At 40.2% G+C, this 23,894-nt stretch overlaps 1 protein-coding gene across 5 annotated transcripts in view; it reads left to right on the forward strand.

Annotated features, from left to right (window-relative positions):
• TBL1X (transducin beta like 1 X-linked) overlaps positions 1 to 23,894 on the forward strand; it is a 210,438-nt gene that overhangs the window by 124,136 nt on the left and 62,408 nt on the right. Inside the window, exon 1 of one of the 5 annotated variants that reach the window (XM_067296365.1) lies at positions 20,780 to 20,799. The exons of the other annotated variants lie outside the window; for them this stretch is intronic. The gene's annotated coding sequence lies outside the window, so the exon portion shown is untranslated. Of the gene's footprint in view, positions 1 to 20,779; positions 20,800 to 23,894 lie in introns of those variants that run through there. 5 annotated transcript variants of the gene reach the window in all.

The raw sequence follows: 23,894 nt of genomic DNA on the forward strand, positions 1-23,894 counted from the left end.
TGCAAAAATTCACCAGCCAGGCTCTAATGCTGTAATATTTCTGCCTGACTGTGTCTGAGCTCCCCTTGGCAGAGTTCTCCCACTAAATGCGTTGCACTCATCCTCCTAGGGTCGTTTGCCATTGTCTGCTGGAACACTACAGCCTTTCTGCTTTCAGCCATCAGGCATTCATAGGGTTTTTGTTAAGGAATATATTGCAGGGTGTATGAACAATATTGTGCACTACTTTTAGCTCCAGCCCTTCTAAATGCCTACATAACCTGGCACAACTGGGTTTGAATTTTTGCATGTTTTTTATGCTACAAATATTTCTATATTTAACTGTTTATTCTTTTGAGGGTAGTGGTAAATTGTGACCAATATCTACACAAGGCAGATGACGTGGTTCTCTTTTTTTTTTCCTTCTTTTTTTTTTTCAGTTATCTAATTAATGCTACATGATAAAGAGGAAGTCGGGCATTGATTTCAGCAGACGCTGTAAATATTGTAAGGTTTAGTCAACTGTGGCTTGGAAATAGAAAACTGCAAAGTTTCAGCCACTCCTGCCTAAAAATAACCTTAGTTGTGAATACCCCAAACCCTGAGGGGAAATAGGGAAATTCTAAAAGCATAAAAAATAAAAGACAAAAATAATCATGGGAGATGATGTAAGAAAAAGAGCAGAAAAAGTGAGGAAAGCAGTTTATTTCTCCGCTTACATGCTGGCCCCTGCATGCCTCTACTTCTTCCTCTTAAACTGTGCCTCCCTTAGATGCACAAGAGATGAGGTTCTGTCAGTACAGCAGAACCACTGTCATGCCCATGCTTTACTTCCAAACAAGATAGTCTCATCCTTTGCTGTAATAACCCATGGGGGTTTAGAGCTTTAAATTCAGGTTCTTTGGGGAAGAGGCTTTGCCTTTGCCTTTTCTCTCTGAAGGACGTGCCATATTGTGCAACATTTAAAAAATACCTACTAATAGCACTGATGAAAGCAAGGGAAGGGAGGGAAAGGCAAGGATATGTGTTTCTGCAGTGGCTGAAAAAGAGCTTATACTTTTAGCACTTCATTCTTTTCTACTGAAAAAGTACTTCTGCTCTCATTTTGTTGCTTTTCTGGAAGGCGAACAGAGGGAATAGGAAGATAAGCAATTGTAAAGGGAGTTTTCAGTTGTGTAAGTACATATACAAATTAGATTTCCCCTCCCCTGCTTCTTCTGGATATCTGCCAATTAATAATTTGAATTAGTAGGAAGCTGGAAGGTTGAGAGTGTGACGAAAGTTAATCAACCTTGGATTCAAAGTCAGGGTTGTTTTTTATTATTGTGATGATGATGTTTCTTGCATGGGTTTTTAAAGCGAAGATATGTGGTGGTTTATATCCTTTGATAAGTTTTGCATTTACATAGTGCTTTCCATTCCCATTTTTTTCCTGTAAATATTGTCCAGTTAATTATCACAAAACACTGGTGAGGTAGGTGAATCCTAAGTGAATTATTATAAAGCACTTTACAGTGGAGAGCTGCAAGTAGAAAGATTAAGTAGTATTTCCCAAGGTTGTTGAGTTGGAATTGAGAGTCAAATCTAATCAGAAATCAGTCTTCAGTTTAAACTACTTAGGTCCTCTTGTTGTTTTGAATTATAAAACAAGTTCACTAAGGCAATATAGAACAAGCCTGAAATACCTTCTCTTAATTATATTTCAGTGTTCAAATGAATTTTTTTTAATTTTTTTTTTTTTAGGAGCATATTATGGTTCCAAACAAATGCAGTAATTTTCAGTTCTAAAGGCTTGTTTGTCTCTGTGGCACAAAGATCACTTAGATGAAACATAAGACTTCATGACAAAGGATTTTATCTCTGCGTAATGCTGCTTTTCTCTGTGGGTGCAAGTGACTATTACTTAAGTTTTATATAGTTCTGAGGTTTTAAGGAAAGAGGGGTTGTGTAGAATATAAAAACAAATATGTATCTTTTTAATACAGGTTTTTAAGCTAATATAAATGGACATGAACAATTGGTACTTGATTACTGTATTTACAGTGGACTCTCTTTACCGTCCATCTCACTTCTAAGGGTGCTCAAACTATGATATTTAAGCTGATAGCTAAAGGGAGATTGTAAAACCCTAGTGAAATTCTTTCTAAAATGGGATTTTTCTCTCTAGTAAAGGAGAGAAAAATAAAAGTGTGTTTATAGGTCTCTTTTAATCTAACACACAATTTTCATCTTTAATTGTAAGATACAAGTTACCTCTGCATTACTTGTCCAGGGAGATTTTCTGTGGCAGTACTGGCGCTGTAGTGGAGAGGGGCATGACAGGAATATTTTCCGCTGCCTGATGATACTTCCATTTCATCATTCACCTGTCAAAGCCTCATTCACTCTCACTCACTGGAGCTGACAAAATCCCCCAATTCGAGTATAAATCAAGGTCACAAAACAAGTCTGCGAGGGAGCCATACTTCAGAGCCAGGCATCCTGATTTTTATCCATTTGTTTTTATCAGTCACTGCTGTTCATATTAAGGTAGCGGCTAACACTGCCCTCAGCCATACCAGTTGAGAGGTGACACACAGGGCCCAGAGATACTAATGCCCTGGCGCTATAGCCTGGAGGCTGGTCGCAGCATGTTGTTTTGACTGCAGGGCAGCTGGACCGCTGGGGCAGCCTGCTCCTGAAATTAGAGGGTCAGAGAGCCTGGCTGGCACGTACCAGTGCTCCTTCCCTGCCTGCACTGCACCTTTCTGTCCAACGCAGGTAAGAGTGCAGGAGCAGGAGCAAAGCAAGCACCTGTGTCCCAATCCAGTCTGCAAGTCAGGGTGCACTCAGAATACCTACCTGGAGACTTCCGCTCCCCAGCTTCTGTGTGCTACACAAACCAAACAAAAAGGTTTTGATATGTTTGTGATGATAGAATACTTATGGGCACACATCAGATATCCAAGAGTGGTATTTCTTGTTTTAGTTTGTTGTGGAGGCATTTGTTTTCCTTTATTTTGAGGTCAGAGAGATTAACATGTGCTGTATTGGGTTCCAGACTAACTTTCTTTAATTCAAAACTCTCTATGGTTTTAAAAGCAACGTGTAAATTTTCTGTCGAAGTATAGATCAAAGAGTATAATAGTGGAAGGTGTAATTTGAACTTCAGACACATAGAGCAAGGTTTTCTTTTGTGGCCTGAATGGAGAGAGAGAACAAAGTTCTTTGGTTGCTTTTGCTATAGCAACACAGTACTAAAATAAATTTTTAAAATTCTTCCATGAGAGAGAAAAGGCATGTTGCAACCTTTGTTTTGTGCGTCCTGTGGCTTTATGTGCACTGTAACTTTGTCTTTGCACTTGCCATCTCCATCAAATGTTTCTCATCTTCTAAATATAAACATATTTGAAACCAGCATGCCACTCATCATCATCATCACCAACTTTTCTTCAAGTTGTAAGTTTATGTAGCACACAGAATTGGAGTAGGATATGATAATCAGTATAACAAGTGCCTAGAATAGTTGCCAGATAGAAGTTGTTATAGGCTGTCTTAGTTACATCTCCAGCTCTGTAAGTCTTCTCTGTCATATGTCAATATCATTCATTGATGTGTCGTTTGGTTTCAGTTATGGCCTGGAGCTACGCAATAATGAACCAAAAAGGGCAACTGCAGCACCAGGGACACTTTTCAAATTCTTTCCCCGTAACTAACATTTTTGTATAGATAAACAACCATGTTTATTTTTGTCAGACAGGATCCACCACCTCTGTGGTCTCCCAGAGTGTGGTCCTCACTTGCTCTTTGCTGTTCTTTAGGGTCTTAGTAGTGTGAAAGGACCCTTCGGAGGCCACGAGCATCCTGACTGCATAAAAACCCCATGGTTTATTACTTGGACTTACACTATTTGTGTCCATTGTACATGAATTATTGTTCATTATATAAAGCATTGATTTTGCTAAGCAGCAATCTATGAGAATAACTGATTTTCCCCAGAAAGGAATGTAATTAGTGGCATGGTTTTTGCTGGGTTTTGTAGAGGTAGTTGGTTGTTGTGTTTCAATCACAACGTAATAATTGAATCTAAAAAAATCCATTTTTTTTTCTTGTTTGTTCTAAGGCTATGCAAGGTTTCTCCTAAGGCTATGCGAGGACAGCCTTGAGGGAACCTTTTGGAAAAGTTCAAGCCGTGCTTCGCTGCTAGCTCTTCTCACATAGCAACACTGAATATCAATAGTATCTGCAGTATCATTTCAGAAATGGGTAATATTGCGGGAGTGTTCACTGTCAAACTATGGTGCAGGGGTCAAAAGTACCAGTCAATTTCCGCATGCAAATTGCTTGTCACATTTCCCCTTGGAAGCAGCAGATAACTAGAATGAGCTGAAACTGGAGACAGTATGGGTTTTACAACACAAATTGAACTTCTGCCAGTGACAAATGCCAAGGTACACTGTGAAAATAGAATGATCTAGTGCTAGCTAAAGTGCATGACATAACTATGAATAGATGTACCCATGTGCACGACACAGCTCCTACCTTTCTTTGCTTGGAGAGAACAGTTTCACATGCACCAAGGTCGCCAGAGTGGTTACATCCTGTGAAGCTCATGTCATGCATGAAAGTACATAAAGACCATCTGGGAACTATAAAAATAGCCTGTCCTTACTAGATGATTTGTGTGGTGGCCAAGGATTGATATGCTCATTCAGGAAATGGCAAAACAATATCAAGTTTGTTGGGAAATAGCCATGCTCTTTCATCCTTGGGAATGGCCTGGTCTCCTATGGAACTAAATCCACAAGGACACTTTGGACCACAGGGTTTTGATGGGCCATTCTGATTGCCCTGCATGAACTGAAGTTTTCCAGTGCAGATAGTGGAAATGTTAAGATTCTTTTTTAATATTTTAAGATTTCAGGTTTGGTGGTTCTGGAACAGATTGCGAGACTTAACTCACATATGAAGAATAAAGTTTTTAAATGAAGTAATATTAGATTTGTCATATAAGCAACTACATTCTGCCACATGCATGTCAGATTTATTCAACCATCTTGCAAATGCTTTATATTATGATCTTGTATAAAGATAGCTTATAAAGCAAGACTAAAAATTTTCTGTTGACTTGCGGGAGTGCAGAGCATATGACCTGGCGAATGTTACCTGGATTTACTTTTTTTAAAGTCCAGTCTAGAAAGAATGATTCTAAGAAAACAGAAACAGCCACAAATAATGAAATTCTGTTACGCGTTTTACATATAGGAGAAAAAGTAATAGAGGAGATGTCACCGACTAGTTTTCTGACCGGCATTTCCATGTCACAGGTGACACACTAACAGCTTTTGAGCACAACTTGAATGAAGTAACATACCTGAATGACTCCCATTGAAAATACAAATATATGCAAAGACTGCCATAGACTCCAACCTGTGACAAATTAGTCTTACTATTTCTAGTGTTAATGGATATGCTAGGTAAAGCTACTGAGGTTGTCTGGTGGCTAAGTCCGACGATCCAGGCACTCACTTCACTCACTTTCAGGTGGTGTCAGGAAGCCTAAGAGATGCTAATAAGAGAGCGGTCATAAACCACCTCCCTGATCTAATTTGTTTAACACTGAGCTTCTGATTATCATAATGCATTTATGACTTTTAAAACTGTCATTATATTGACGAGAAAGTATTAGCGTGAAGGACTTGGATGTTTTCCCATTAAATAGTTTCTGAGTCTTCTAATGGCCTATCTGGCTTTTATTTATATTACCTACCAGAGCAGTGGTGTGTACAGGTAAGAAGGTCTTACGTGTTATATAAATTCAGTAAAACTAACTATATCTATCTTATCTTTGGTACCTATGGTTGAACTTGGATTTAAGATCAGAGACTCAACAGGCCCAAGCCATTGCCTTTCCAGTGCCTCTAGGAGCAAATTTTATCTATGAACCATTCCTACTATCACCACCACCCCAGTTTGTCAACCAATTAGCTCATTCCAGATTCAGCTAAAAGTTAAGCCAACATATAGGAAATACGAACAGCTCAGGAATTTAGACTTAAGAGAGAGCTTGATTTCTAAATTAACATGAGAGTATAGATGTGCTTACAGCTCATAGGTCTCCTGCACGTTTCCTTGTATTATAATTGTATAAAGAGAAAACAAAGATACACTTCTTTCAAACTTGGAAGAAAAACGTAGGGGAGATATATTCAGTACCACAAAGTTCCTTTTTTTCCTGTTTTTCCAGAGGCATGACAGTATTGTGTGTGCAAGACTCAGTTCTTATTTTGTGCTGTTTACCACATTAGCAAACAGCTTCATTTTATATCTGAATGAAGACAAAGTCTTCAGAATTGTATATTTACATCTAATATTAGTAATATTTCAGATTCTGTCTTGGGAATATTTATTTACGAGTGTTTCATTTTTTCTTCTTTTAATCTGTAATCTGTTACTTTTGAAAGTGGCACAAGAGCATCGTGTTTAGACCTAAGATGATTTCTTTGATGAAAATGTCATTTTATGTTAGAGTCATAGTTACAGTCACTGATTCAGCTGGAATGAAACCTATTTATTAAATTTACTAAATACAAGTCTTCTATCCATGTATAATTTGGGGGAAGGGGGAGATTAAGGGTTTTTCTTTCAGTTCTGTGAGCACCTTTGAGTGGTTTTAGTGGGGGAATGTGGTGTGGATTTTTCAGGAAGTAGTGAAATCCTTGGAATATAGACTTGTGCGAGAAGCAGTTGTGCAACTTTTCTGTTTTATGGCCTCACCTGTAATTAAAGTAAATGGTGTTTCCTGAATACCATTACACAGTGAAAATAAACAGCAGGAATTAAATAGGAAAACATTTCTTTGCTCTCAGATTCAAGCCTCACTTCAGCCGGCACCCTAACCTATTATTGCTCTCGCTATGCTGTTTCCCCTTGACTTCCAGTTTTCTTTACTCTTTCAGCCTTCTGCTTCCCCACGATGCACGTTTCTGTGCTGGTTCATTGAAGCTTTTCTTCCACACCACCAGCTGTATGTGCCCAGTTCCACCTATCAGTCTCTCACCCTCCAATTTGCTACCAGTCCCCTGAGAAATCTTTTAAGCCCTGAAGTTCAAACTCTGCTCAGGTGTTGCCACATGCAAAAGTTTATGATGTCTCTCCTCTGGTTCAGCTGTCTGGTTTCATAAAGGAGCTTGGGGAGCAGGTTTACATTTGCAGAAGGAAAGGTGACTACTACAACAACTGGTGGCAAGAAAGGTTATATCAGTTAGCAGCCTTTGCAGCTTCAATGTTAGCAATTACTCATTGTAAGATGACCTGATGAGGTGTTTTGTATATATTGTGCTTTGGGTATATTATGGTTCCGTGTCCTATGGATTAGTGATTATAGACATACATCAAGTGTAAATGGTTTACCCCTTCAGTTTCACCCCAAAGGCATTCCAGCAACTTGGTTTTAAATAGCTTTTCAACAGCACAAACTTTAAAGAGAAGTATCCTCGTAAGTAAAAAGGGTCCTTATAAATAAAATTTCAATAGAAGTTGTGCATTACACTGCAGATAAACCAATTGCCCCAACTTAAAAATAAATCTGCTGCAACAAAGTATTTATTTAGATAAGTGTTTATGAGAATTGATGTATTGATACATTCTCTTATTCTCTTACTGATTAGCTTACATTAAGTGGAACACTTTTAAGGGTTCCATTTAATATCAGTAGATACCATTGCCTCTTGGTGACTCTAGATACTTTACAAATTTAAATAATATGAGGAACTGGACCATATATTTAATGATGGAATGACAACACTGTGCATCCATTCATGGGGCTGTTTAATTTATTAGAATTATTTTTAAGTCAGTGATTTATTTGTTAATTTATCTCTGTCTCCACACTGGTAGAAATTTATTTGACATCTCATCCCCAGGCTTCTCTTTCCTCCACCTCCCCTTGAGTTTTATACTCAACAATATGCAACTCAGTTCAGAGCTCAGTCAGCTGGAGATTATCGAGCTCTTGAACCTGTCAGCCACCCCATGTGCTAATTAACCAGTGCGTCGTGGAAGTTAGTTGGGGAGGATGCTGTCAGCCCTGCCCTCCCCTCTTCTTAGCTGCTGTAATGGCTTACAAAATCACTAGGAGCTGAAAGCTAGGTTAAAACGCGGCTATTGAGGCAAGTGAGCTGCTGACACAGGGGTGAATGTTTCTGATCTTTTCTAATATGTTGTGTCAGGTGGCTTACTAGAAGTCTCTTTAAGAGCCATTCTTATATAGTAACATTATTGGCAGATTATGTTATGGTATAACTTATTGCCATGAGGTAGAACTAGGAAGATTGTGGTCAGCTTTGCTTTTTGATAATCAGTAAAGATGATTTTGTACTTATTTCTAACAGTTGAAGGGGACGGAGGCATCTATCTGCCGACCTGACCTCTTGTCTAGAGAGGTTTGTGGCCTGCCGGGGGCTCGTGTGAGAGATGTCATGCAAAGACTGCCAAGGCTTGTCCACGCTTCGGACTATTACCCACTGCTGCTCTTTCATGTGGGCGCCAATGACACCAAGGGCAAACTGGAGACCATCAAGCAGGATTTCAGAGCTCTGGGGATGGTGGTCAAGGGTCTGGGAGCCCAGGTCATCTTCTCCTCAATCCTGCCAGGGAGGGGGATGGATGAGAGGAGGAGGAGACGGACTTTCCAGGTTAACGACTGGCTGCGCCGCTGGTGTTGGCAACAGGGTTTTGGTTTCTACGACCATGGGACCCTGTTTGAAGATCGACAACTGATGGCGAGAGATGGGATACACCTCACGAGGCGGGGCACGCGGGTCTTTGCCAACAGGTTGGCCAACCTGGTAAGGAGGGCTTTAAACTAGGAAGGACGGGGGAAGGGGAGAGTTATAGTGACAGGGTAGTTGGCAAAAGACTGCTCAAGTCAGGATGCCTCCAACAGGTGAATGCAGCCAGGGAAGTGTGCATGGGATGTGGCTATGGAGGACCCTCTTTTACCCCTCCTGGGAAACCTGCATGCTCGATCACCTCCCTGAAATGCCTGTACACCAATGCACGCAGCTTGGGGAACAAACAGGAAGAACTAGAGATATGTGTGCGGTCGCAGGGCCATGATCTCATTGCCATTACAGAGACATGGTGGGATAGCTCGCATGACTGGAGTGCTGTCATGGATGGCTACGTGCTTTTTAGGAAAGACAGGCCAGGAAAGCGAGGTGGTGGAGTTGCTCTTTATGTGAGAGAGCAACTGGAATGTATTGAGCTGTGCCTAGGGGTGGATGAAGAGCGAGTCGAGAGCTTATGGGTAAGGATCAAAGGGCAGGCTAGCATGGGTGACACTGTTGTGGGTGTTTACTACAGGCCACCTGATCAGGATGAGGAAGTCGATGAGGCCTTCTACAGACAGCTGGAAGTAGCCTCACGATCCCAGGCCCTGGTTCTCATGGGGGACTTCAACCACCCCGATATCTGCTGGAAAGACAACACAGCTAGGCACAAACAGTCCTGGAGGTTCCTGCAGAGCATTGGTGACAACTTCTTGACCCAGGTGGTGGAGGAGCCAACAAGGAGAGGTGTGCTGCTGGACCTCGTACTAACAAACAAAGAAGGACTGGTGGAAGATGTGAAGGTTGGGGGCTGCCTTGGCTGCAGTGACCATGAGATGGTGGAGTTCAGGATCCTGCGAGGAGGCAGCAGGGCACCAAGTAGGATTGCAACCCTGGACTTCAGGAGAGCAAACTTTGGCCTCTTCAGGGACCTACTTGGAGGAATCCCATGGGTGAGGGCCCTAGAAGGAAGGAGTGTTCAAGAGAGCTGGTTAATATTCAAACATCACTTCCTCCAGGCTCAAGAGCGGTGCATCCCTATGAGTAGGAAGTCAAGCAAAGGAGGTAGGAGACCTGCATGGATGAGCAAGGAGCTCCTGGCAAAACTCAACCAGAAGAAGGAAGTATACAGAAAGTGGAAAGGGGGACAGGCCACTTGGGAGGAATATAGGAATGTTGTCAGAGTATGCAGGGATGCAACGAGGAAGGCTAAGGCCCGTTTGGAATTAAATCTGGCTAGAGATGTCAAGGACAGCAAGAAGGGCTTCTTCAAATACATCAGCAGTAAGAGGAAGACTAGGGAAAATGTGGGCCCATTGCAGAATGGGGTGGGTGCCCTGGTGACGAAGGATACAGAGAAGGCAGAGTTACTGAATGCCTTCTTTGCTTCAGTCTTTACTGCTCAGGCCAGCCCTCAGGAACCCCAGATCCTGGAGGCAAGAGAGAAAGTCTGGAGAGAGGAAGACTTTCCCTTGGTGGAGGAGGAGTGGGTTAGAGATCATTTAAGCAAACCTGACACCCACAAATCCATGGGCCCTGATGGGATGCACCCACGAGTGCTGAGGGAGCTGGTGGATGTTATTGCTAGGCCACTCTCCATCATCTTTGAAAGGTCATGGAGGACAGGAGAGGTGCCTGAGGACTGGAAGAAAGCCAATGTCACCCCAGTCTTCAAAAAGGGCAAGAAGGAGGACCCAGGGAACTACAGGCCAGTCAGCCTCACCTCCATCCCTGGAAAGGTGATGGAGCAGCTCATCCTGGAAGCCATCTCCAAGCATGTGGAGGAAAAGAAGGTGATCAGGAGTAGTCAGCATGGCTTCACCAAGGGGAAGTCATGCCTAACCAATCTGATAGCCTTCTGTGATGGAATGCCTGGCTGGGTAGATGAGGGGAGAGCAGTGGATGTTGTCTACCTAGACTTCAGCAAGGCTTTTGACACTGTCTCCCATAGCATCCTCATAGACAAGCTCAGGAAGTGTGGGTTAGATGAGTGGACAGTGAGGTGGATTGAGAACTGGCTGAATGGCAGAGCTCAGAGGGTTGTGATCAGTGGCACAGAGTCTAGTTGGAGGCCTGTAGCTAGCGGTGTCCCCCAGGGGTCAGTCCTGGCTCCAGTCTTGTTCAACTTCTTCATCAATGACCTGGATGAAGGGACAGAGTGCACCCTCAGCAAGTTTGCTGACGATACAAAACTGGGAGGAGTGGCTGATACGCCAGAGGGCTGTGCTGCCATTCAGAGAGACTTGGACAGGCTGGAGAGGTGGGCGGAGAGGAACCTCATGAAGTTCAACAAAGGCAAGTGCAGGGTCCTGCACCTGGGGAAGAATAACCCCAGTCACCAGTACAGGTTGGGGGTTGACCTGCTGGAGAGCAGCTCTGCGGAGAAGGACCTGGGAGTGCTGGTGGACACCAAGTTAAGCATGAGGCAGCAATGTGCCCTTGTGGCCAAGAAGGCCAATGGTATCCTGGGGTGCATCAGGAAGAGCATTGCCAGCAGGTCGAGGGAGGTGATTCTCCCCCTCTACTCAGCCCTGGTGAGGCCACATCTGGAGTACTGCGTCCAGTTCTGGGCTCCCCAGTACAAGAGGGATGTGGCACTACTGGAGCAAGTCCAGCGAAGGGCTACAAAGATGATTAGGGGACTGGAGCATCTCTCTTAGGAGGAAAGGCTGAGAGAGCTGGGCCTGTTTAGCTTGGAGAAGAGAAGGCTGAGAGGAGATCTTATCAACATGTACAAGTATCTGAAGGGAGGGTGTCGAGAGGATGGGACCAGACTCTTTTCAGTGGTGCCGAGCGACAGGACGCGAGGCAACGGGCACAAACTGAAACACAGACACTTCCATCTGAACATGAGGAAAAACTTTTTCACTGTGAGGGTGACAGAGCACTGGAACAGGTTGCCCAGAGAGGTGGTGGAGTCTCCTTCTCTGGAGATATTCAAAACGCGCCTGGATGCAATCCTGTGCAATGTGCTCTAGGTGACCCTGCTTGAGCAGGGGGGTTGGACTAGATGATCTCCAGAGGTCCCTTCCAACCTCAGTGATTCTGTGATTCTGTGAAATAATCAGAGGGGTTAGAGATCTGAATTTGCAAAGCTTCAGCTTTACATTTAACTTTGTCACAGATGCATTGCGTTACTTCATTTTGGAAGAGAGGGGATGTGGTCACTTTTAACTGTAACTGTTAAACCATCACTGACATCTAGTATGAACATGAGAAGCTCTCAGTTACACCAAAATCCAAACCTCTCCAGAAATGCCTAAGAGATATTAATTAATGCTTTAAGAACATTTGAAAATACAGAGCATTAAAAAGTCATTAATGGATGCTGCTGTTTGTTAAGACATACATCTCTTTATGTGAGAATTGTGTGTTTGTATGTCTGCATCTTCTTATATTGAAGAAAATACAGATTGCAAAAGTATATGCAAAACTATGCTTTTCTTACATTATTATCATTATTGGTTGAATGAAAACACTCAATATTGTGTTTTAATTAATGGAATTTTTCTACAAAACTTTATTTTCCTCCTTTTTATGCTGTAATCTTTCCAAAATAAATGCAAATTTTATTACTAATAATAACTCTTTTTCTTTGGCTTTGAGATTTGCTGAAATTATTACCAAAAAGAGGTTTAGGCTGCTTGATTCTGGTTATATGATAATAAGTGCTGTATGGGTATGTTCATAAAAATTAAACAAAAAAAAAATTATGTAAGACTTGCGCATGGGTCTGGATTTAAAGTATCAGCAGCCGCAAAGTAAAATTTCATTACGGAATATCTTTAGTGGTATTTTTTTTTTCCTTTTCTGAAAAAGAACAGACCACTATTTTCATATCAGGTAATGGCAGTGTATTAATATGAAACTAAATCTGGACAAATTTCTTCTTCTCTTTGAGCTTTCTTTCGCAAGATACTTGGTGTGAAGGGAGATTATCTGCATCAGTAAATCGGGTGGGGAAAAGAAGTCTTTTGGGCCTGTGGGGTTGTAAGCATTCTTAAACATCAAGCCAACCTTTTAGGTGTCTATTAATAAAGGAGAGAAAGGAATGATTTTCTGCAACAGTTGTGAAGGTCTTAGAAATAAATCTTTATTTCCTTGGTAGGCAGTAGGGTTTAGAATGTCCCTGTTCTCGACTCCAGATCAAATCTGAACGAGTTTATAATGAATAAAAATGTAAGTGAAGGCTCTTCACTGACACATTTCATTTGATCACCTCTGTCTAGTTTGTAGTACAAAAATATTGCTCAGTGACAGCTGAAAAGGCTCAAAAAGATGTACCTCTCAAAAACCAGCATTTTAAACACATGGCATCGAACTAGAAAAGGTTTGGTTGCTTTTCTGGTTTTGAATCCAATACCTGAGAATGAGCATGAATTAAACAATGTGTGTTTGCATGCATTTCTGGTGTTCAAAGGAGCTGACTAAATATTAGGAGTTTACTAAATGCTGAGAATTTCTGTGATTTTTCCAATTAAATTTTAAATTTGACCAAAGTAAAATAAGGGTCTTTATAAGCAAACAGCTATGCTATTTGAATCTGTTCTTAACTTAAAAAAAAAAAAAAAAAGTGTGAGAGGAAAAAAATCATCAACCTTCTGTTGAAAAATGACCTTTTTAAAAAAGTTCCAAATCTAACTAACTAAATCTCATAACTGAATGCTTGGGGGGGAAATCCTGAACTCTTAAAAATAATGCAAGTACGACTGGTTATTAAATACAGCAAAAACACATAAAGGATTGCATAGTCTGGCTATGCAGGAATAATCTACTGAAAAAATTAGTATGAAGGACAGCAGAGATTTCAAAATCAATGTTGTATTTTGGCTGTAAACTTTTAGCTTTCAATTACTGTTTTTCCCCTGAAATATTCCTTGGGAGGAAAGCGTATTTTCTGCTCTCTGTAAATAGTGGTTTAGTAGAACTTCTTGTGTAATTAAAACCAACTGAGTAATCCCTCGGCCTGTAACTGTGATCCCTTTGCCTTTCGCTGTCCTCTGTCCTATCCCTCACCCTTTCCTCTGTATCACTATGTATCTGCTTTCCTTACATAAAAAGACACTAAGCTCCTGTCACCTTAGTATGGAGCAAAGTTAGTGCAAGGAAAATATTTTGATCATTTAATTACAGGCCTCTAACAAACCTGTGCAGAGCATATGCAAGTAGTATGTTCAAGAGGTTTTATATTAGTCAAATTCATGTGGATTTTCACTGCGATGGAAAAGGCACTTCTTTGCCATGAGAGCAACCTCTCTGCCAAATGTCAAGTCCCTGCTCCAAAGTGTGGAAGCACTAGAGATTCTCATTGAACCAGCTGTATAAATACCAGCAAAACTGTATTTTTCCCTAACTTCACTCTGAAAAGACTGAGCTATTTTTGCTTATGCCTTCCAGAGAAATTTAGCCTGAGGCAAACACTCACCATGGAGCTTTACAGTCCAAATAGTTAAAATGTAGTCAAATTATAAATGATAATATAAGCTTATAGTATGTCACCGTTAAATATAGGTGTTGATGTCTGCTCCTTGCATAACAGCTACAAAGAATCTTGAGTTTCGGTTAGAAATAGAGACCAGAATTATCTTCCCTTCATAAGGAAATGAAAACCACATGTTTAAAAAAAAGTAGTGAAAAGCAAAAGGATAAATAAAAATTCATCTCTGAGTAAACAATACATGAATGTTCATACTTCCTACATATATTTTTCACTAATACTGAAAAATTGGATGTGTATTGTTCATTATTCAGCTGCAAAATGTCTGCAATAAGCAAGGAATCATGAAAAGGAATTACTGGTCTGTTTCCCCCATCTTTCTAGCTCATGAATCTCACATTCTTTGCTGCCCAGAGTTATCGTTTCAAGAACCTGTAACCAGGTGTGAAGTGTGCTCTCCTGGGAGCTGGAAAATGCAAGTTTGAACCTGCTAATTCTAAAGTGAATCTTTTAATCTCTAGTCTCTTAAATTTCTTATACCACTTCCATGCCACCTTTCTCCTATATTTTTTCAAATAAAAACTTTGAATTCTCTACAGCCAAAGATACAATTTCAGTCCTAGATTTGGAGGGAAAATTTGAAGCAATGAATCCCAGTCTCAGACAAGTGCCTAATCTGTGGCTAGAGGAAAACACATAAATCTGTGAAAGAGACGCATAACTTTCCCCATTCCTTGTAGAGGGAATTTAATAGCTAACTAGCATTTGAGAATTGCATTCCAGGAGCTGGATGGTTAAAATACTCACTTGTTACTGTATCCTTAGAAGATCTTACAAGCATGACTGTATTGAGTATTACCCCATCTACTTTTCAGCATATCTTTTCCATATAAAATTCTTTTTCCAAATAAAATTAGTAAAGATGGTAGCGAGCAAAACTGTTCCAATTTGGAGAAAGACTTTCATTTTCAATTACTCAAATACTGCTTTTCATTTTAAAGCCATATATAGATTTTGCATCTTTCCGACACTACTGTAATTTCTCTTTGTGTGAACTAGAAGAAACAGAGGATCCTGGGCTGTACGGCCAGTTGATAGAAGGTGGTGATTATCCCCCTTTATGCAGCACTCATTAGACCACTTGTTAGAGTAGTGTATCCAGTTTTGGGCCTCCCAGTGCCAGAAAGACATGGACAAACAGAGCGAGTTCAGCTGAGGGCCCCCAAGGCGGTGAGGGCTGGAGCGCTTGCCCCGTGAGGAGAGGCTGGGGGAGCTGGGCTTGCTCAGTCTGGGGAAGGGACAGCTTTGGGGCACCGAGCAGCCCCCCAGCATCTATGAGGAGCCAGAGATGGGCTCCTCACAGTGGTGTATGATGGGAGGGTGAGTTGGAAAGAGAGTGGTTCAGGGAGAGTGTCAGGATAGAAGGAGAAACTTTTTTCCTGTGAGGGCAGTGGAGCAGGTGCCCCATGAGGTTGTTATGACTCTGTCCTTGGAGGTTTTCGAGACCTGACTTGACACAGTCCTGAACAGGCTGGTCGGACCTCAGAGCTGGCCCTGCTTTGGGCAGGGTTTGGGCTAGAGACCTCCTAAGGCCCCTTTCCACCTGTGATCCTCAAGCCTTTAGGCACCCAAAATCCTACTGATGTTTAGTGGCTTACTTTTGTAATAGTAAATGGTGGTTGATAGATATTTCGACCCTTATGATCTAGCTTCCCTAGAGTCCCTCTTGGAGCGAAGGCCAAAAACTTAGAATCTTTTTATTCTCTGAAGAAACAATTCTTTTCTAGGGATTAAAACCTTTAAAAGCGTCTCAAGCCCTGTATGTGTGGATTTAAAGCTTCAGTTATCTACATCTTGATTTTTTAAGCAGGGGAGTACTTTTTATTTAACTTGAGCTAACTAGTAACTGTGTCATAATACCTTAAAATCCTACTTGAGAAGTATTCAGCTGAAAATTTTTCATGAAAAACTTTGATTACGTCATGTCTGTCTCTGACTCCCCGAGGATTTTTAAGTTCATCTTAGTTTCTAGGCTGTTTAGCTTATAAAAAGTAGGTTAAAAAAAATCTTTCCTCTTATTGTTGCCTTTTAATCTATAGACTTTGCTATTCGTACGAGGGCTGTGTAGTACTTCATGATGCTGCCACCAGAAATGTGATGCTTTATCTTTCTGTGTTTTACAGAAGATTAAGGTCTTAAAAAAAAAAAAAAAATCTAGTGAGGACTGACAAATCACTCTTAAAATACAATTTCAATACCTAAAGATACTTTGTAAGGTTTCTCTTTAAGAGGGCTGCTCCGTTTTCCTGCCGTCCCCAAATTGAAAGAAAGAGCAAAATACCATATTGAAATGTACCAAACTGCCAAAAGATCGAGAGGAAAAAAAGGCACAAAACCCACCAGCAATCTAGAAGGCAGACCCTCTATTTCTTCTCATCCTTCACCCATAGGTCAGTCGCCATGTTTTACCTTTCCTGTTCCACAGTGAAATATATTTACAGTACACGCATCTTGGAACATTTTGTGTGTACCTCCATACATCGCTGACCAATGTGTTTGTAAAAATGGACTAACACCCTTCAGCAAGAGTAGAAGCACAAGCTGTTCCTCCTAGTTACTGTCTTACCAGTAAGACATAAGGCCAGAAAACATAAAATGACAGAGAGCCTCTGCCTAAGGGGTTATGGCCAATAATGGCATACAAAGGAAGAGGGATGGATAAAACGATAGATAATATGTGTGATAGTATTGCACAGCTTAGATTATCCTACTGGCTATGCTGTGCCTCAATTTTTCTTTGCTATTTTCAGTCTGTGTATTGCTAGCATACAGAGGAAAGTTAAAAAAAAAGAAAAAAGAAAAAAAGAAAAAGATGTAGATCAGAATTTCACTCCTAATTGCCAAATTCCCATGTATCTGAACTTGGTGCTTGAGGTGGTGTTCATGAGGCTGAGATTACTCATTCATAATTCTTTTTATTGATTTTTAAAGGGAATTATTTAACAAAGCCCTATATTATGGGATACATGTGGGAAGTTTCTCTATGAAATACCTAGCAATGTGAATGCAGAAAAGTAATTTAGAAGTAAGCTTTTAGTTCAGTGGTTGCTTAGAAGTTTCTACAGCCATCCTTTTAAAGCAAATTATGTCCCTCCCATCCTTCTTCCTTCCCCTTCTAGTTTCCAATAAGAAAAGTAGTATCGTACCTTCCGTAAAATATGGAGGCATTTAATGACCTGTCCCCAGGAGTAAATCTCATGAAGCTTACATTAAAAAAAAAAAAAAACAGGTTTTCAGCAGGAGCTAAGTATTGGAGGTATAAATATATAGCAGTGAAATATCCTTAATATATGTATGTATTTTTCTGTTCTGTTGCACTATGCTGTATAATCCTTGTCCTTACGGCGGTTAACATTGACATTCTCTTAAGATTATTCAAGAGAAGAGAATAACCTATTTATAGCCATAGTTAATATGTTTATAAATAGTTTGTAGAAAACTATGGGATCTGCTGTAATAAAAGTTCAAAATAGTTTCCAGTATAATTTTGTGTTTTCACATATTCTGCATTTTCCAAAATATTTGTTTTAGGAGATGCAATTTTCCATGTTGTGAGCCTGAAAAGTATTTTTTCCCTTTAACTCAGAATATAATCCTTTCAGCTGTTTTGGAGTTACAGGCAAATGGGAAGAATACTTTTTCGCTTTGTGTAATAATAATAATAAAAATAAAGAAAATCCTTAACCACACTTTTAACAATACTACAGGGAAAACAACTTAAGGTTGAAATATGTGGAAAGATCTATTGCCTTTGCTTGCTCTGAGGAAAAAATTAAAAATAAAGTTATAAATGATGGAAAAATGACATCAAACTGTTCCCAGTAACATCTGCTATGCTTATTAGCTGCGGCTAATAAAAACCCACCCCCTAAACGACGTCACCGCACATTCCCTTCGCCTGAGGCTCTCCCGACTTGAACTAACTACCAGGCCGTGCCTCTTGGCTTCTCTCTAGACCTTTGCGTAGCTCTCATTCACGTGACCGCCACATGGCCCGAACTCAGGATGGCTCGTAGCTGCGTCTGTCGTCTTTGCGCTTGTCACAAACAAAGCTGGTGCCTGTGCTGGCCACTGCTCTGCTGCTCTCTGCAGCTGTGCAGGGCCGACCTGCATGGCTAAAAGAGCTTCAGGGTTTTTTGCCCAGCACAAGACTCCTGTTGTTTTATATCCTCTTACAGGCAGAGCTTTGGTAAGCCCAAGGTTTGGCTTTGTCGCACAAGTTATAGGCACAGTCATGAGAAAGTGCCAGAATGGCTTTTCTGCTTACTCTGTTCTCTAATTGTTCCTCTAGCGAGCAGTCCTAAAAGATACTAAAATAACATGAAATTCAAACGTACACAAAACTGAAGTTCAAGATTTCACTGAATATTTGGGCCTTGTGGGAAAGAAGTAAAACACAAACCTACAGGCATCTGGACAAACAGGCGCTTCTGCATAGTGTTGTTACTACATTTGCGTTACCAGTACAGTCTGCCTGTTGCCTCACAAGTGTTTCCTGTACGCTAGAGATCTGGAACAAAGCCATGAAATAAGAGACTTAGTTTACGGATATGAAAAAGTCTCAGACGCTTTATGTTTACACGACTGTGCATCACCTCACTAGTCTTGCAGTGTTTACGTGACATGCCTGCCGTGCCTCTCCATAATATGTCGCACAGTGAAGGTACATCTCCCTGTAGCTGGCACTAATACGATTCCAACCAGTAAGCTGACGGCAGTGTGTTTCTTCAAAGTAGGATGTGCCTCAGGTGTTACAGGAGGCAGTTTATATAAGAAACGTTGTAAAAGTCACTCATAGATGTTTTATCCTTATCTCCTTCTTCCAAAATAAGAAGAACAAGCAAGAGACAGCCTGACTGCAGCCTGATGGTTAAACCACTCAGTTAGAATGGGAAAAAATCAGCATTTTGGCCCCTGCTCCAGGAGTTGTGCCATTTTACGCAGCAAAGTTGCTGGCTAAAAATCAGAAAAAATCTACAAAGCCTTATCCACATATTCCATCTTTCAAGCAAGGCATTCAAGGCTTTCTCTCACTTGTTGTCCTTCCAGGCCAATAGCTCTTGTGTTTTTTGCTGTGGAGTTACCTCATAGAAAGTAGGCATCGTGCCTGCTAATCCCATCTGCCTGCTAATCCCATCTGGCTCAGGGCCCTTATGGCAGTGATTGTTCCTTTTCTGTCCCAGCCACAGGGTGTCACCTCAAAGGCAAATGTGTTATCTACTGGACCTTGGCCCACCTCATCACAGTTGGGTGTCTGCTCAGGTCCATACTCAAAGGCAAGCTTGGGTCTCAGATACACTAAAACTTCAATTTGAGTTATCTTTATTGTTAAGTATTAGAGAAATTCTTAGCAGCTGCAAAATAAATTGTGCCTTATTCTATATATTGAATGGTGGAGGGGGGGTCATTCTAAAAATTCAGCTGTGGTATTTTGCTCATATCTGTGGTTGCAGAGAGAAAATGAAACAATCAGACAAGTACAACCTGTTATGATAGGAACTCATCCCATCGTATTCCAGTCACCTCACTACTCTGTGAATATGAAGCACTGATGAAAAAGTTTAACTGCTAATGTTCGCTACTTTTTTTTTGAGGTTTTAGTAAATTGAGGTAAATCCAGGTAACCTGAGTCAAAAGTTAACCCTGAGATAGATAACTGTTCATCTTGCCAAAAACCAAGAAAAGCAAATATTGATGCTGTAATTACAATAGTAACAGAGTAATTGTTCTATTTTTTTAAAGTTGCAGTCTTTCTTGACTTTTTTGAACTCTATTACTTTGTAGCTCTGCTTGTAAGATTTAAAACATATTTCTTGTTGCATTCTATATATGGGAATGCATATACACACACTCTAGTAACTGCACAGTCAGATGATTGTGTGTTTTGGTCTAATTCATTTGAAATGAGTGGACGCACTCAGTTGTCCCACAGTTTGTCCAAATCAACATTTCTTTGCAAACGTAAGGCAGTAAGTAGATGAGTGAACACTTTGTGCTCCTGGGAGGAAAAAAATCCTGGTTCTATTTAGTGGCAACATTCCAAATGAATTGTAGTTGTTCCAAGAGTCATGAAATATCTTGATTTTCAAACTATATGCTATCGTGTGTTTTGATTTCTTAAGCCTCTGTAATTCTCTCTTCTTTTTTTTTTCTCTCTTTTTTAAAACAGTAATTTCATTTGCAAGCTCTAGAACTACCATACCTTTAGTCTGCCATCAATCTTATTTTTGGGCTCCTAGAGCTTTCCATATAGTATATGGTATAAATAATATTTTTGTTTATTAAAAAAGAGAAGAAATATAATGGAAGTTGCCTCTTCTCAGGAGTAGGCTATAAAGGAGGCATAACACAATTGCACTAATTAAGAAGAGTGGTTGCTTTTGTTTGCTTTTTTCCCCCTTAGCAAAATGCCAAAAAGGAAAGAACAATATAGGAAAACCTATTTCACTCTACAGCAAAGGGAGCTGGAAAAGATCCACTTGAACTTTTAGAACTGAAATGCTGGAGGCTGATGTAAGTAAACCAGCTAAGAACGGAAAAATAACCTGATCAAGCTAAGAGATTATAAGTATGAAAGATTTGATATACAGTTTTGTGTCTTTTGATATAGCAACTAGATTTCAGGGAATTTGGTGATAAAAGGCTGGTCCTATGCTGATAATTACTTATTTTGTGCTGGAAATTGTTGGTTAATTGAAAAATGTTTGAAAAGCACTTAGAAAATGCTAGAATATACCTTGTTGCCATTTTCTGAATAAATAGTTCTGGATTTGGTTCCAAATGGCTTTTCAGTTTGAAATGTAATTTATAGGGGTTTTTTTTAATGTAATGCTGATGCTGAAATAAAAATAAACATTTTGAAGTGATGTTCACCCAAGTGTTTAATAGGCCAAGCTATTTTTTACTAATATTTTTTAATTAGGTTTGAATTTTTTAGTTTTGACATAATACTGGATGTTTTTGGTTTTATTTACATTTTTTTCCAGAACTGGACAAGCATTTTGATGATTAATTGCGGATTTCTTTAAAAGAATAAATACAATAGGCACAGTTATCCTTTTTCTTAAAAAAAAAAATAAAGAGAGATTCATTTGTTCAAAGCACATCTTTATCAGTATTTCACTGACCTTCTTCCTGAACTCAGTTTTTGTTTTATTTTGATGGACCCTTTTATTTAGATGAGAATCCCATTTTGTCAGATTTGCCCACACAGCATTTGATTTGTCAAGAGTGACCTCTTCAAGGCAGAATTGCAAGTTCATTAATCATCACCACATGTATATAATTCACATTCCTTCTACCTCCTCTTTCTTCAATTGGCACCAGATTCTGAACTCTTATATGGTTGAATTCACTGATTAATTGTATGAGATATCCTAACATGCTGGTATCAGAATTAGAGCTTGTTTGTATCTGTACAGTTTTTGCTGAAGACCTCAGATAGAAATGCAGTTGTTACTTCTTTTCATAAGAATGTGGTCTTTAGCCAGCAGTGAGACTGATGATGAGCTGAAGCTTCTGGGGTTTGCTTTGTTTTTTTGTGGTGTTTTTAAAATGATCAGAAGGTCAGTGTAAATAAATATTGTTAGACTTCAAAAAAAAAAAAAGAAAGAAAAAAATAAAAAGAATCAGCCTGAACATTTGGCTGTTCAGGTTTTCTGACAAGCCTGTTGCCTTTTCTCTTTGAGGTCTCTGTCCTTATTGAGCTGCTATAAATGTCAGTGACAGAGCTCTAAGTGAGACAGCACATGGTAGTACAGAGCACTAACATTGACCCTTCTCTGAGGAGATTATCCTGTTCTTCAAAATCTCAACTTTTATTTCAAAACAAAAAGCAAGTTTAATGTTAGCTTGGTGAAGAAAACCTCAAAAATATTAACACGGTGTAAGGCAAGTAAAGACATCAGTGAGCACCTGTCAAGAACCTAGTACAATATCTCTGAGAGGTTTGAATTGCCTCGTTTTTGCCACTCAGATGACCTGTGATGATCATTTAGCGAATGACGGTAGTTAACTGTTTAACTCCCCATGAAGAAAGGCCAGGGAAACATAGTACACAGCTTACTGTGAGTAGCATTTTGATTTGGAGTCTTAAGTGGATGACCTCTAGAAGGGGCAACTGTTTATATTTTGGGGGTTGTTTTCCTTAAGCAAGAAGGTGTCAAGTTCAAGCCTCACAAAGGAGGCCTCTAGAAGGCATGAATGCCCAAGCTGTGTTTTGAACAGGGCTGTCTGTTATTTTGGTAACTTGCGTTGGTGGAGTTTGGGAAGAATCACCTTGCATGCTGTGTACCTTGTAATCAACAGGAATGTAGTTCGGTCATTCCCTTGTCAGGGTGCTTTCAATGAAAAGATGTTTTATGCTGCAGCTTCTAGAAATGGCAGCAGAGACTCCAAGGGGAGAAGGGGCCAAGCATTCTCTTCTCCTGTCTAAAAGTTCTGTTTTGGCATTTTGGGAAACATTGAATTTCCTCCTCCAGAAGAGACAGCTGAAATAAAAGACAAGCCTGAAGAATGCGGTGGTGTGGGCCACATAGAACTTCTTAGCCTCTGGGGAGAAGCTGCTGATTCATGACTGTGTTCTGACTCTATGGTAAGACACAGCCTTGAAATACGGAAGTGTAGGGCTCTTTGAAAGTTTCTGCTGAGATTATTTTTCAACAGAAAATAGTGAGGTTGACAAAGCAACTCCTTTTGTGAGAAGTGTTTTCTGACTTTGGGAAGTGTTGTTTCACATTGAACTATAGAGCTCATGGAAAACAGTAATATACTGATTTGGCTATGCTGTTACAATGCCTTCCTAAAGAAATAGTTCAGCTCATCTCATCTTCACATTTTCTTCTATACGATGGGGAGACCCTACATGCATGGAGCCATCGTGGACAAGAGAAAAAGAGCATGAGTACATCAACTCCGGTTCCCATGCAGCAGTGCATTGATTTGGAAACATTAAATATTTGAACTTTCTGAAATGTTTTCATTTTTATGAACCCTCTTATTTTTGCCTGTTTTCTTTTCAAAGAAAAAACATATTTCTCCCTTTGTTTCCTTCTTTTTTCTGGTTGTCATTAAAACTTTTCTTGGGAAAAGACATTTCAACCTAAACTTGTCAAATAAGTAGGTAAATAGTACAGCCCATCCAGGAGATAAAAGAAAGTTGGTTTTTATTTGTTTGTTTAACAGTAATGACAAAAAAAGCATCCTCCAAAAAGCTGAAGGCTGCTCAGTATTCAGTTAAAGCAGACTGGAGCTTGCAGATTTTTTTTCAGGAGGTAATATGAGGACCAGGCTTACTGTCAGGAGAGCCGGAAGTAGAAATAGGAAGCCTCTGTTTAGGTGTTTTCTCTAAATGTCTAGCCTGTTTCCGTCTTCCTGAAGGGAAGATTGCCTGGTGACTCCCACTCCCTGTGGATGGCAATGCTACTTCAAGTAGCAAATGTAAACTCCTTTCCTGAGGTAGCCTCTGCTGTAGCCATGGAGGACCCTGTGAGTATGATTTAGAAGAGAGGGAGAGGAGCTGGGTCTTTTGATGCTATTCCAGAGTTTAAAAAGTGATTTTCCTTTGATTCTTCAATCAGATCTCCCTTATTTGTGTTAAGACAGTGCCA

This window comes from Apteryx mantelli, chromosome 1 (genome assembly GCF_036417845.1).
Source record: "Apteryx mantelli isolate bAptMan1 chromosome 1, bAptMan1.hap1, whole genome shotgun sequence".
In the NCBI taxonomy this organism is placed as follows: Eukaryota; Metazoa; Chordata; class Aves; order Apterygiformes; family Apterygidae; genus Apteryx; species Apteryx mantelli.